The following is a 14,398-nucleotide window of genomic DNA, read 5'->3' on the forward strand; positions in this document are numbered from 1 at the left end:
CTGGCGCCCCAATTCCGCGGGCCCCCCCAACTCTTCAGCGCCGCCCAGCTGCTCAGCCGGCCACCGTCCCCGTCCGCCCGCGCCCATCCGCCAGCCCTGTCACCCGCGGCCCCTCCCCATCCCCACCGCAGGCTCACCCCGCACAGGTCCCCGCCGCCACTGCCGCCACTCCTCTTCCTCCTCGGCCGCCGCCGCCTCCCGCACCGCCGCGGCTGCCTCCACCGCCGCCAAGGCTCACACTCAGCCGCCGTCGCCGTAAAGCGCCTCGGCTGTTACCCCGGGTAAAGTTTCCTGGGCCTGGCTTTACGACACTTCCCTGCCTGCCGGCTGCCGGGGCCGAGGGAAAGGGGCGTGGAGGGAGGTGACCTGTGGAGGGGCGGGGACGAAGGTGTCTCCTACGGGTCCCGGGGGAGACCGCGTGCTAATGGGTGGGGCTGTAGGGCGGGGAAGTTGCAGAGGGCTTTGGAGTCACCAGCTCCCAACCCACTGTCCTCGGCCTTGGGGCTCAACCGCGGATCTTGCAACGCGAGGCCCGGGAAGGATGGGCGGGACAGGCGCTCCCACGGAGCTGTCGCGAAGCCCGCCCGCTCCGGGCCTGCTGCCCTGGCCTTGGACAAGTCTCCTAAAAATGCTTTTCCTCAGCTGTACAACGTTTAACCTTAGCTCTGACCGGGGGCGGGGGAAGGGTTACCCGCGTCCCTTAAAAATGGAGCAAATCTGGAGAGAAAAATCCCTGAAAAGGAGAGGAAGTTAAAAACTTTGAACTGTGAAAAATATGGGAATGACTGATGAAACCTGGTCGTTTGCAATGTGAATTAGGTTTAGTCTTTGCCGCTTCGAAGCAAGAGAAAGTGGACAGGTAGTCCTCTTCCTCTCTCCTTATCCCCTTCACCCCGCCGAGGAAAACTAGAAGTAAATGGGATTAACAGGTGCGGGGGCAGCTGCAAGCACGCCTGGGGAAGAGTTAGAGATGTTGAAAGAGAGTGACAATGGCTAAGAAGCACATTCCTAAACTTGTGACCCGAATTGTGATAGGGTGAGAAGCACCAGTCAAGAGGTGTCCTGAACCTGCTCCCCGCCTTCTCTTAACAAGTGGTCCCCCTGCGCGGATGCAGAGGGAAGAGAACTGACGCACGCGCCTGAGCGGGAGGTTCCGCTCTTTCCGCTCTGGTCCACAGCCACGATTTTCATAAGAGGAACACAGGTAGTGTTAACTCACCAGCACACTGAGGAAGTTAAGTTTTTTAAACTGAATGTAGAACTGGGCAGGTCTGCAGCAGATGAATGTTTTCAGGGATATAATTCTCTGTTTGCAATTTTTGCCGTAATCTAAACTAAAAAGAAGGATACATTGTAGCGTAGCTGTTGGATAGCCATTAAGGTCCTTGTCACCAAAGATGTTAAGCAAGTACTATCACCTTCTATCTAGAAGGTCAACCTGTAGTGATAAAAATAATATAATGTGTTACTATGTGCCAGGCACTGTCCTAAATATCTTACATGTATTTATTAACTCATTTATAGGTTTTTATAGAAATACATTTGTGCACAAATAGACATGTAGAAGTTTATTTATTTCAGCCTTTTCTATAGTAGGAATAAATAATTCCAGACCACCTAAGTATCTATCAATACAGGAATGATCTTATGATACATAAATACTATAGAATATTACTGTTAATTATGTAATTGTTTAAAAGATTGAAACAGACATATATTGGCACTCCTCCTGCTACTATAGCTGCATTGCAGATTACCCCACAGCATGTGGTATAAAACAACTACTTATGCTCACAGATTCTTGTGGGTCAAGAATTCATACAGAGCACAACAGGGATGACTTTCTCTGTTCCATCGTGCATAGGGCTTCAGGTGGAAGACTGGAGGCTGAGGACTGGAATCATCTAAAAACTTTTCACTCTCCTGTTGATGGTTGTTGCTGACTGGAGACCGCAGTTTGGGAGACCGCAGTTTGATCTCATGTAGACCATGTTGTCTTTTAGTATGGGCTAGTTTGGGCTTCGTCACAGCTTAGTGGCTGGGTTCCAAGGGCAGGTATGCTAACAGAGAGAGAGCGCCAGGTAAAAGCATATTGCCTTTTATCACTGAGCCTTAGAAATTATGCAGTGTCATTTCTGCTGCACTCTTATTTGTCCAGGTTCCAGAGGAGGGAGAATAGACCCTATCTCTTGATTGGGGAGAGGCAAAGTTCTTAAAGAGCATGTGGGACCAGAAGTATTGGCTGTGGCGTCTTTGGAAATTACAAGTTGCCACAGGTGCTTACATGGAAAGACCTCCTAAATACCTTAAGGGTAAATAAATGAGATGTATAATAAGTACAATGTGATCCCATTTATGGTTTTTAAAAAGTACAAAACAAAGCTATATTTCCAAATGTACATACAATGTTTAAAGATATGTCTGTTTCAAACCACAATTAAATATTTGTGTAGTTTTATTTTACATGCCATGTGGTTCTTAATCCTACTAATCCTATCTGTTATACATAAAGCCATGAATATGAGTGTCCTTAGCTTTGTTTTATCCTAAATGAAAGAAAAGGCATACATCAAATTTGAGGGCTATAGAATTTAATCAAAGTATGAATATTAGTATATTGTTTTACCACCTGTAATCCTGGAACACTATGAGATTCCCAGGTCAAGTGTTTTAGTTAACAATTTGATTCTTTCCCTTGAACTTGTGGTGGGGAGGGGTGAGTGCTGACAGTCTGCTCTTTGACCCTCTTTCCCTTTGAGAACAGTGGTTGGCAATCCCCACTGTAGGCACAGATTTTGCTTGTAGAACTGAGGCCCCAGGAGAGTACGAGGAACCAGAGAGTGCTATGGTCAAATGGTCCCCATTTCTAGTACTTTCAACCTCATTCTAACTTTCATAACCTGCCCAAAGACATGGACAGGCTGATTCACAAATCTCCATCTGGACTGGGGAGAATTATGTATTCCTACCTACATATTAAAGCTATCGAAAACTCTCGGTTTTCAATTTAGCTATGCTCCCAGCACAGCACTCTAGAATTATCTTACCTGTCTTCCAGGTTTGCTTCATCCAGCAGCAGCTATCCTTGACCACTACAGTGCTTGCTTCACACTCCTTCTCAGCAGATGATTCTGCCACCGTTTCACTAAGAAAAATGAAGTATTCCATAGGTGCACTCCCTCAATGTTCTCCCCTCCTATAAATGCATCTATATCTGAACTTACTCTTAACCTCCTTCCCCCTAGTCTTAGTGGGAGGGAGACGGCCCAGTTCTTCAAGACTAATGCCTCCCTCCACCTGTGAACTTGATGCCATCTCTTTCAGTCTTCTTTGGGACTTGTCCCATCATTGTTTCTCTCTCCTGAATTGTCAATGGTACCTTTGCTAGCTACTGCCTCTAAGTTTATAAATGTGCTCCATCTGGAGACCTGCTACCATGGTTTCTTCCTCTTCTTTCCATCACAGTGAAACTGCTAGTCTGCAATAGATATGTAGCCGCTCACTGTCTCCACTCAGGTGTAAGTTTGCTCTTCAGCCAATTGGTTGGCTTCCACCTCAGCCCTTCCACTAACACCTTTCTGGCAAAAGTCATGCTTTATGGGAATTCCCAGGCGGTCCAGTGGTTAGGACTCCACCCTTCCACTGCAGGGGGCATGGGTTCCATCCCTTGTCGGGGAACTTAGATCCTGCAAGCCGCAGAGGTTGGCCAAAAAGAAAAAGAAAAAAAAAAGTCACCCGTTATAAAGGCTAGACCCAATAAACTCTTTTCCACTCTCGTGTCACTTTATTCCTCCATGGCATTTGATCCTGCTGTGCTCTACTGAAAACTCTTTGCTTGGCTTCTGTCATACCACTATCCTTTGCCCTCCTTCTCTGAACATTCCTTCTCTGTTTTTCTTGATAATAGTGGTCTACAATCATAATAGTAGTAGCTAGCGTTTATGTGGGCCTACCCCATACCAAGTATGTTATAAGCAGTAGCCCATTCAGTTCTCATAATAACCCTATGAAGCATGCAGTTTGAATTGGTGGTTAGAAGCCAAACCAGAATTGAGTTGCCAGCCTATTTCTGTGTCAATTACTGGAAAGGGGCTGGGCTTACTTTTATATCAATTAGGTCTATTTGAGGCTGAGAGTAAGATGAGCTTCTTCTGATTATGGCTTGGAGGGTAGATGGGAGGCATAAAGAAATGTCTATAATAAAAGTGCCTTCAAATCCTGGCTCTGCCACTTACTAGCTATGTGGTCTTGGACAGCTTAATGTTTCTGGACTTCAGATTCCTCTTATTGAATGTGGGTAATATATTACATGCCTCATAGGATTTTGGAAGTGTTAAATGAATTAATATATGTAAAGTGTTTTAGACTAGCACAAAGCACATAGTAAGGCCTCAGTAACTTTTAGCCTGTCTCCCATCCCACCCTCCATCCTCAGCACTTCTGCCACTCCTGTCCTCATAAAATGCAAACTGATTATGTCAGTCTCCTGTTTAAATCTCTTCAGTGACTCCCCATGACCAAATAATCAAATCTAAACTTTGGTTGGGGTAGTTTGGCCACAGATAACAGAAAAAACAACTCAATCTAGTTTTTAAATAAGTGAGTGAATTAGATCATGTAAAAGAGATCAGAAGCAGGGTGAAGTGCAGGGTTAGTTGGTTCAATGATATTATTGAGAATCCAGGTTTTTTCCTCTCTTCTGCCATTCATAGAGTCAGCTCCATCCTAAAGCTGGTTTAGAACAGACACGTTGATCATTACAGAGACTGAGTCTGTGAAACTAGTCCAGGAAAGTTAAATTGTTTTGTTTGCATATTGCATTAAAACACAAACTATGTGAAATTAAATGCTTGTTTTATTACTTTGTTTCTGAATGAGGAAGTATAGAAACAATCAAGACATTGAAAATCTAGACTTAGCACGATATGAATGTAATGCTAAGAATAGTGCCTCAGGACTCACTGGGGTGGTTAAGTCTCTAGTCCTAATATATTTTGATTTGTTACTCCTTTTAATATGAGTACAAAACTGTAAAACCTAAAATGCAACCACAGTGAGGAAATAAAAAGAATATGGTGACCAAGATATTTGTAATGTTATATTTATACACTGTAATGGAAGTCTCCAAGTAATCTCACAGCTGCTTCTCAGAGTTCCCATAGGACAAACCTTTGAAGTTCAGGGAGTGGCTAATGGTCCCTTTGATCTCCTTAGTCTTTTTGCACTTCAGGGAGCTTTGGAGGAGGGCAGTTTTGCTTATCACTGGGCCTATTGTTCAAGCAAAAGAAAAAGCAACTTCCTAGATCTATTGAGATAGGTGGTGCAGGTGAGGGACTTTCCCAGACTAGCTGTCTGAACTGCTGCTTATGGCCTATTTCAAGAGGTAATTCTGCCCAAGTTAGCCTCTCCCCTAATCCACTTCGAGTAACTATACAGTTAGTTAATTGCCTCTAACCTCTCCTTTAGTCTTGTTTTAAAATGTCATTTTATTTGTGCTTGGCATAATAATATGTGCGTTAATTTACTTTCTAAGCCATTTCGCAGACTATTCTTTTTTTTTTTTTTTTTTTGCCACGCTGTGCAGCGTGTGGGATCTTAGTTCCCCGACCAGGGATCAAACCTGTGCCCCCTGCAGTGGAAGCCCGGAGTCTTAACCACTGGACCACCAGGGAAGTCCACAAAATATTCTTTAATAAAATTGTTTCCCCTTGAGAAATACGAAAAACTTTGAACATAAGGATATTTAAGTTAAATTTAAGATGATTATAGTTTCGTAGTGTCTCCTCGTAGCATCTGCATTAAAGGTCATTGCATTATTAAATCTATTCAGCATAAAATATTTTTAAGTATATCTGTGCTGCATGAAAAATATTCATGCCTATCCTTGAGTCTTAAAACAAATTTTGAAACAACTGCCTACACATAAAGGAATTCATTTTATTACAGAAATTTTTTGATAACCCTTGGTGTTTTAATGAAAGTAATACACACTCATTCTGAGAGAAATCCTGAAAAATGTAAGGAAGAAAAGCAGTTTACATGTGATGATCCTCAGAAATAATCACAATTTACTCTTCAATGCATTTCCTTTCAATTTTGTATTATGTAAATACAGTATATATTATGAAATTTCTTTTTATGTGGGAGAGATTAGCTTATTCTATGTATGTAATTTGTGTACTTTGTAAAGAAACTTAATATTATATTATTAATAATATTGTTATTTTCCCATGCATTTAAAGATAACTATTTTATGAATCGTAATTTATTTAGTCCCCTATTGTTGAATGAAGGTATCCTTTTTTTTTTTTTGCAGTACGCGGGCCTCTCACTGTTGCGGCCTCTCCCGTTGCGGAGCACCAGGCTCCGGACGCGCAGGCTCAGCGGCCGTGTCGCACGGGCCCAGCCGCTCCGCGGCACGTGGGATCTTCCCGGATCGGGGCACGAACCCGCGTCCCCTGCATCGGCAGGCGGACTCTCAACCACTGCGCCACCAGGGAAGCCCTCCTCCCGCCTGTCGATGCAGGGGACGGGGGTTCGTGCCCCGATCCGGGAAGATCCCACGTGCCGCGGAGCGGCTGGGCCCGTGCGACACGGCCGCTGAGCCTGCGCGTCCGGAGCCTGGTGCTCCGCAACGGGAGAGGCCGCAACAGTGAGAGGCCCGCGTACTGCAAAAAAAAAAAAACAAAAACAAAAAAAACTGGCCAGTGTATCAGAGTGGTTTTTTTTTCCACTACAGGCTTGAAAAATTAATTTGAAAAATTTCTTGAAGCATTTGTGCATGTACACATATATCTGTTAAGTGAGTACAAGATGCAGGACTAAAGTGCTGAGTGGAGAACTCCCAGCATCCCCAGGACCACCACCATCACAACATGTGTCCTCTTTATTTTGATATGCAGTTGCATCAATTAGAGTACCTCTTTAAAGAAAGTCTGGAGAAGTTGAATATAATTAGGCTATTTCTCTTATTCATGCACTTATTCATTCATTCAGTAAATATTTATTGCTCCCTGGTCATACATTGTAGTATCAAGGTGAACGGGGGAGACTCAGCCCTGGCCCTCACTGAGCCTGCAGTCCAGACAAGAAGGACAATTAAACCAGAGAATTTAATTATATACAGAAAGGGCTTTGACAAGGGAAGCAGTGATTATAATAGGAGCACACAGCGGGTACAGCTAAGTTTTCCCGATGAAGGTGACATTTAACCAGAGACTTGAAAAGTAAGCAGGAGTTAGCTAGATAAAGGAGAAAAGATGAGTCCAACCTGAGAGAATACCTGAGGAAAAGCCTGGTGAATGTCAGAATGCCTGGAATGTGCAGTGGAAGCTGAAGAGGAGGCTAGCGATGTAAGCCGAAGCCAGATGATAAAGGGCCTTGTCAGCCACCGTAAGGAGTTTAGAGTTTATCCCCAGGGGCACTGGGAATCTGTTGAAGGTTTGCTCTTTGAAAAGATCACTCTTGCTGCAGTCTGGAAAATTGTTGCAGGACTGCATGTAGAAAGACCAGCTCTTTAGCTCCAATCTAGCTGATAAGTTCCTACATGAGGGCTGGAGGTGAAATGCTATAGCCATCCTTCATTTCTCTCAGCCATTCATCACATTTAGCTTCTGACCCTTTTCAACCAACCTAGCACATATTTAGCATTTAATAAATGGTTGTTGCTTTGTTTGCTCTTTATGTGTTTGGAGAAGGAATCATCCATCACCTGACTCTTTTTCTCTTCTAAAGGATGAAGTGTTAGGAGAGAAAGTATCCATCCTAAGAACTTTCCCCACTATTTCACTGATCTAGGGACCCCTCTACTTTTCTTCAGTGGCTCAACTGGCTACATCTGAGCTAGTTTCTGAGGTCTTAGTTTCCTTTACAAAAGCTTTCTGAGCTTGTACAGAAAGCCCGAAAAATTCCTGTTCTGAAGGCAGTACCTCAATTCTGCTGATATTAGGAACATGGGGACTTCCCCCATTATAACAATAATACATTATTCAACAATAAAACATGGTAAAGTACCAACAAGTGAAATACAGAAAAAGCTACCATAGTGCTACCCCCAAATGACAACCACTATTAATATTTTAAGGCATTTTTTTTTAGACTTTCTTTAGTCTTGGGAGAACTGCTTTTAGAAAATCATTGTGATACACACACACGTGTTTATATCCTGAAGTTTTTAAACTTAACATCATAACAAAAACTGTACTATTTTAAATATTAAAATTTTAATTGTTGCAAAAAATTCCATTGTATCATTCTATTCCAATCTAATTCAACACACAGTCATATTTAGGTTGTTACGAATGTTTGCACTTCAAATAATACTATGATTTGTAGTATGAGCATTAAGTTTTGGGGGTACTTAAGTTTGTGCTTTTGAGATAAATTCCTAGAAGCAAACCTGATAATCCTTTTTTAAGGCTTTTAACATATACTGTCAATTTGACTCACCAAATAAGGAGTGTACCAAATTTACATTTCAACATATGAGAGTACCTGTTTTAATTAGGCAACTTTTAAAAGAAAACTGCTAATTTAATATACAAGGAAAAAATCATAGAAAATAATTTAAAATGTTAACAGTGCTTTTATGTATCCATAATAACTAAGTGAGCTAAAGGGAGAAACTGACTGCAAGGGTATTAAGCCAGACCTATATTAATAGGCTAATTGGCTGCATTTTCCATAACTTGGTAAAGTGGGTAGTTAATATCAGGGTTTTAGTATTCCTTGACATAATTCTAAATTTTTCTTTATGTAATTACTTCTGCTTAACTCTGCTTTTTGTTAACTTTAGCTCATAGTATTTTATAGATTAATTCAGAGGTTTAAAGGAGTAGAATGTATCACAAGCCATAGCACTAACATTAGTTTCTGATTTATATGGTTTTGAATATAAGGCTTTGAAGTTCATTTAGTACTGAGTTAATTTTAGATTGAAAAGTTACAAGCTGAATATTAAATTGATAATAAAAATGGTTTAGCTAGAGAAAACACAAGAGGGCAATCTTGCACAACAATAAAATATCTTTGCATAAGATAAAAAATAATTCAACATTTTTAATCAACTGTGATTTTTTTTCAATAGACATTTAAAGTCTTATCAGTATGTATTATCTTTTTATTAAGTAATAGAAGTGTGGCTTTGCAAAGAAATTTAGTGTCAACAAACATATAATAAATTTTGCATGCATTTCAATTATATTTTTTAATCCTGGAAAGAAGTGAATCTATTTTCCATTATTGGAACCATATGGCCTGGTTTCAGTTGATAAGAAAGCAAGGAAGTAGATCTGCTGTAGAAGAGACACCAAAAGTATTTTTTTTTCTCCTGGATTCACCATAGATATATATCTCAAAATGGAAATTGTTTTATTTTTTCTGATTAGGAATATGTGATCCATTAAGTCTCAAAAAAAAGGCTATTTTTTTAAAAATAAAAATTAATGAATTGCTAAAGGCAGGGCCTGGTCTAATGATTAGATCCCAAAATTCACGTATGATCTTTTACGTACTTTAATTTTCTGACACTTAAATAGGACTGTAATTTCGGTTAACTCACTAGGCCCTAAAAATTAAGGGCATGAGAAAATGAGAGGTTTAAGACAATTGCATGTACTTTTGCAAGTGCAAATTCTGAAAGATCTTAATTTCATCTACGAAGGAAACACAGATAGTATCTGTGTGGTCTTACTTCCCATACCCCTGTGGTCCTTCTCCACTCAAACTAATTTAGAGTTTAGAATGCCAAACTGGATTAAAAAAGGAATAGAAATAGGTATTTTTCTAAACGTACTGGTGGGAGCAAGCCTTAAAAATTCTGTGATCAAGTACCTGGTACTTAGAAAAGCAATATAACAATAGTTAATCACATGGAATTTGAATCCTCAGTTTCTGCCACATATTAGCTGTGTGACTTTGGGCAAGTTCTTAACCTCTCTGTGCCTTATTTTCCCCATCTGTATAATGCAGTTATAATGGTACACATCTCATGAGGTTTGTTGTGAGACTTAATATGTAAATATTTAGAGCAGTATCTGGTACAAAGTAAACTTTATATAAGTATTTGCTGTTATGCAAGGGAGCCTAGGAAAATCTCTAATGGAAGTAAGAACCCTGATATTAGAATATGAAATGTAGGCAGTAACCCAGTTGGACATACAAAAGAGGGTCCTCAAGACCAATAAGAAGAAAAATTCATATTATAACCATTTCTAAAGCTACCCCTGGCTAAGGGTTTTCTACAGTTCCTAGGGAGAAGGAATCCAAAACTAGCAGCAGCAACTTACGGAATGGTACAAGAGTTTTGCTCATGTTAACCATGTAGAAAACCATACCTGCTTCTTCTCCCACTATGAGGAACGGTGAGTCATTCTAAAGTACTTTTCTTTAATGCTCATAAACCTCTCTATTAACGAGTCCTCAGGGTCTAGTACTGTTATTGATAGGATCTGAACTGATGAGTATTATTTGAACGATAGAGTTAGGATATGGGTTTTCCAAGAGGGCAAATGAGATACATAGCAGCTTATAGGAGTTGCTTTAACAAAGCTTATTTCTGCCATATGCAACATGACTTGCAGTGGAAGATAGTTCACTTGGGTCACTTTCATATTCAGAAAATAGTCTTTCTTTGGGAAAAAAAAAAAAAGAAAAACCCTGAAATTGGAAACCCAAGACATGCCAGTTCTATTCTTACCACTGCCATTGCTCTGTTCTGAGAACAGGCAAGGGATTCTCCATGATTCTGTTTGTTCTTTAGGTGAATTTCTCATCCCCATTATCATGGTTTCTAAATTGTTTGAAAAATCTGAGTAGAAAGGTAAATGAGTCATTAAGAAAATTATTAACAATATTATACTTGTGCTTTGCATTATTCCATCTATATTTTAGTTTCCACTTTAGATAGAGTGGTTAAAATCTTACAATATCTTGGTAGGAAGAAATAATTATAGTAATTTAAGAGCTTGTGCACATTTCTACAGAGATCATTTTGGAATATCAATGAAAATTTCTATCATATCCTTGTGGTGCTTGAACAATTCTGAGTACTATTAGAGTTTGAGAGGCTCCCGGTGTGCTGGAAAGATTTTGCAGGGAAGGATGCCTGATTGACTTTATTATAAGGTAAATTGGTGAATTGCCTAAAATCTACAGCTTTACTTTTCCAAGTTCTAGCATTTAATTTCTAGGTTCTGGTCTGAGTGGATCAGACCAATCAAATTTATAAGAGACTGATGTATAAATGTAGCAAGCACTGTACAAAAGATAAACACAATCCCCATCCTCACTGAACTTAAGGGAGAGAAAGAGTAAAAAAACAGACATACAACTAATTATTAAATTTAAAACTCAGCGTAAAAAATCCTCAGAGTTATAAAGCACATGACGGAGCATGTTCATCCAGCAGCTCATGAAGAAAGACCCTTTACTTTAAGGTTTACAATTTGGCCTTTTGTTTATTTAGTTAAATATGTGTTATCATACTGTAATAATTTGCTGTGTCTGTCTCCACAATGGATGTATCTGTTCCATAGACTTGTAATTTACAGTTTGCTTATCAAGGTTCTCCAACTTCAAATTGCATCTTCACCTTCTGCTTTTCCTATACTTTCATACAAGCCATTTCCAATTGTTGACGCATTCTTTAAATATGGCAATATCACAGATCAAGTTAGATAAAAGTAAGGAGCTCTTTCGGGCTTAGAGGCTTGTCTTTCACTCTGTACTAATGTTATTGGTCCGAGTCTCTGAATTTGTGGCTTCCTTAGTGCCACAGTACAAACACTCAAGGCACAAACAAAATAAACCATTCCAAAGTTAATATATGCTCTTATCAAACTCCTGTGCTTTGGAAGCAGCAGGAAATAGCCACCCAGCTGTGGTATAAAAATTCATAGCAGCAGAATTCACAAAAGCCACAAGGTAGGAACAACCCAAATGTCTATCAACAGATGGATGGATAAACAAAGTATGGTATATATACATACAAAGAAATACGTGAATTTTGGGATCTAATCATTAGACCAGGCCCTGCCTTTAGCAATTCATTAATTTTTATTTTTAAAAAAATAGCCTTTTTTTTGAGATTTTCTTACTTTAATAGGAGCTTTTATTTATGTTTTCTTATTGAAGTATAGTTGCTGTACAATATTATATAAGTTACAGGTGTACAATATAGTGATTCACAATTTTTAAAGTTTATATTGCACTTATAGTTATTATAAAATATTGGCTGTATTCCCCATGTTGTGCAATATATCCTTGTAGCTTACTTTATACCTAAGAGTTTGTGCCTCTTAATCCCCTACACCTGTGTTTCCCTACCCACCCCCCCACCCCGTCTCTCTCCCCACTGGTAACCACTAGTTTGTTCTCTATATCTGTAAGTCTGCTTCTTTTTTGTTATAGTCACTAGTTTGTTGTATTTTTTAGATTCCACATATAAGTGATTTCATACAGCACTTGCCTTTCTCTGTCTGACATTTCACTTAGCATAATGCCCTCCAAGTCCATCCATGTTGCTGCAAATAGCAAAATTTTATTCTTTTTTATGGCTGAGTAGTATTCCATTCTGTATATATGACACATCTTCTTTATCCATTCATCTGTTAATGGACATTTAGATTGCTTTCATATCTTGGCAATTGTAAATAATGCAGGTATGAACATTGGGGTGCATGTATCTGTAGGAATTAGTGTTTTTGGTTTTTTTGGATATATACCCAGGAGTGGAACTACTGGGTCATATGGCAGTTCTATTTTTAGTTTTTTGAGAAGCCTCCATACTGTTCTCCACAGTAGCTGTACCAATTTACATACCCACCAACAGTGAACAAGGGTTCCCATTTCTCCACATCCTGGTCAACATTTGTTATTTGTGTTCTTTTTGATGACAGCAATTCTGACAGGTGTGAGATGATATCTCATTGTGATTTTGATTTGCATTTCCCTGATGATTAGCAATGTTGAACATCTTTTCACATGCCTGTTGGCCATCTGCATATCCTCTTTGGAAAAATGTCTATTCAATTCTTCTGCCCATGTTTTAATCAGATTGTTTCTTTTTTTGATGTTGAGTTGTATGAGCTGTTTATATGTGTTGGTTATGAACCCCTTATCAATCATATCATTTGCAAATATTTTCTCCCATTCAGTAGGTTGTCTTTTCATTTTGTTAATGGTTTCCTTTGCTGTTTAGTTTGTTCAATTTTAATTAAGTTAACATTTAATTTTAAGTTTAATTAGGTCCCATTTACTCATTTATTTCTTAAAATATTAAGGAAAAATAGATTATAACTTAGATCTGATTTGTAAATATTGCCTCTTCTTTTTTCATCCATGAGATAAGTATAAACCATGGGAAAGTCCAAAGTAGAAAAAACGATATTGTTTACCTCTGTCTCTCTTGTTTTGCTGCTCTCCTGTTTTGCTGTTTTGCTGCAAGGTATTTCAGGCCAGGAACTGTGTCTGCCTAATCTTTGTAGCCTCAGAACCTAACACAGTGCTTGGCACAAAATAAGTGCTCAATAAATGCTTGTTCAGTATTGTTGATTCAACTGGGGAGTATTTGTCATCGTTAATTGGTGTAATATGGTCCCAGGATGTGCATTATAGGCTATAATACACTGTTGATACAATATGTGAACCTGGCCTAAGACACTACTACACACCACTTGGTTAAGGCCACAGACAACTATGTGCCTTAAAAATTTGGGAATCCAAAGTATAAATCATGCACAGATAGTTTTCTTCTCCCAGGGTCCCAAATTCAGGGTAGAGGTGACATTCCTATGCATCACATTCTAAAATGCACACCATGGGCTTCAAGGGATCTCAGTACCCTAGATGATTTTCATAAACAAGAGTTTTGAAGGACCTTTTAGAATTATCTATAGCAGTCTTTCAAAATATTGAGTAGAGGAGCAATTGTATTCCTAGGACAGTGTGCTACAGCAGAGGCAAAATTGCCACATGTGCCAATGCAGGTTAAACACAAAGAATAAATAGAAATTAAGCTGTACCTAGTTATTTCATACTTTTGCCCCCAAACTTCATTTATCCGTCAAATTTCAGTGTTTAAAACTTAATATTTTGAGCTCTACCCACCACCAGTCCCTCCCATCAAGCCTCTTAGATAGCCTCATCCACCAGAGGGCAGAGAGCAGAAGCAAGAAGAACTACAGTCCTGCAGCCTATGGAAAAAAAACCACATTCACAGAAAGATAGACAAGATGAAAAGGCAGAGGGCTATATACCAGATGAAGGAATAAGATAAAAACCCAGAAAAACAACTAAATGAAGTGGAGATAGGCAACCTTCCAGAAAAAGAATTCAGAATAATGATCGTGAAGATGATCCAAGACCTCGGAAAAAGAATGTAGGCAAAGATCAAGAAGAT

Source organism: Phocoena phocoena, chromosome 2 (genome assembly GCF_963924675.1).
Source record: "Phocoena phocoena chromosome 2, mPhoPho1.1, whole genome shotgun sequence".
Lineage (NCBI taxonomy): Eukaryota > Metazoa > Chordata > Mammalia > Artiodactyla > Phocoenidae > Phocoena > Phocoena phocoena.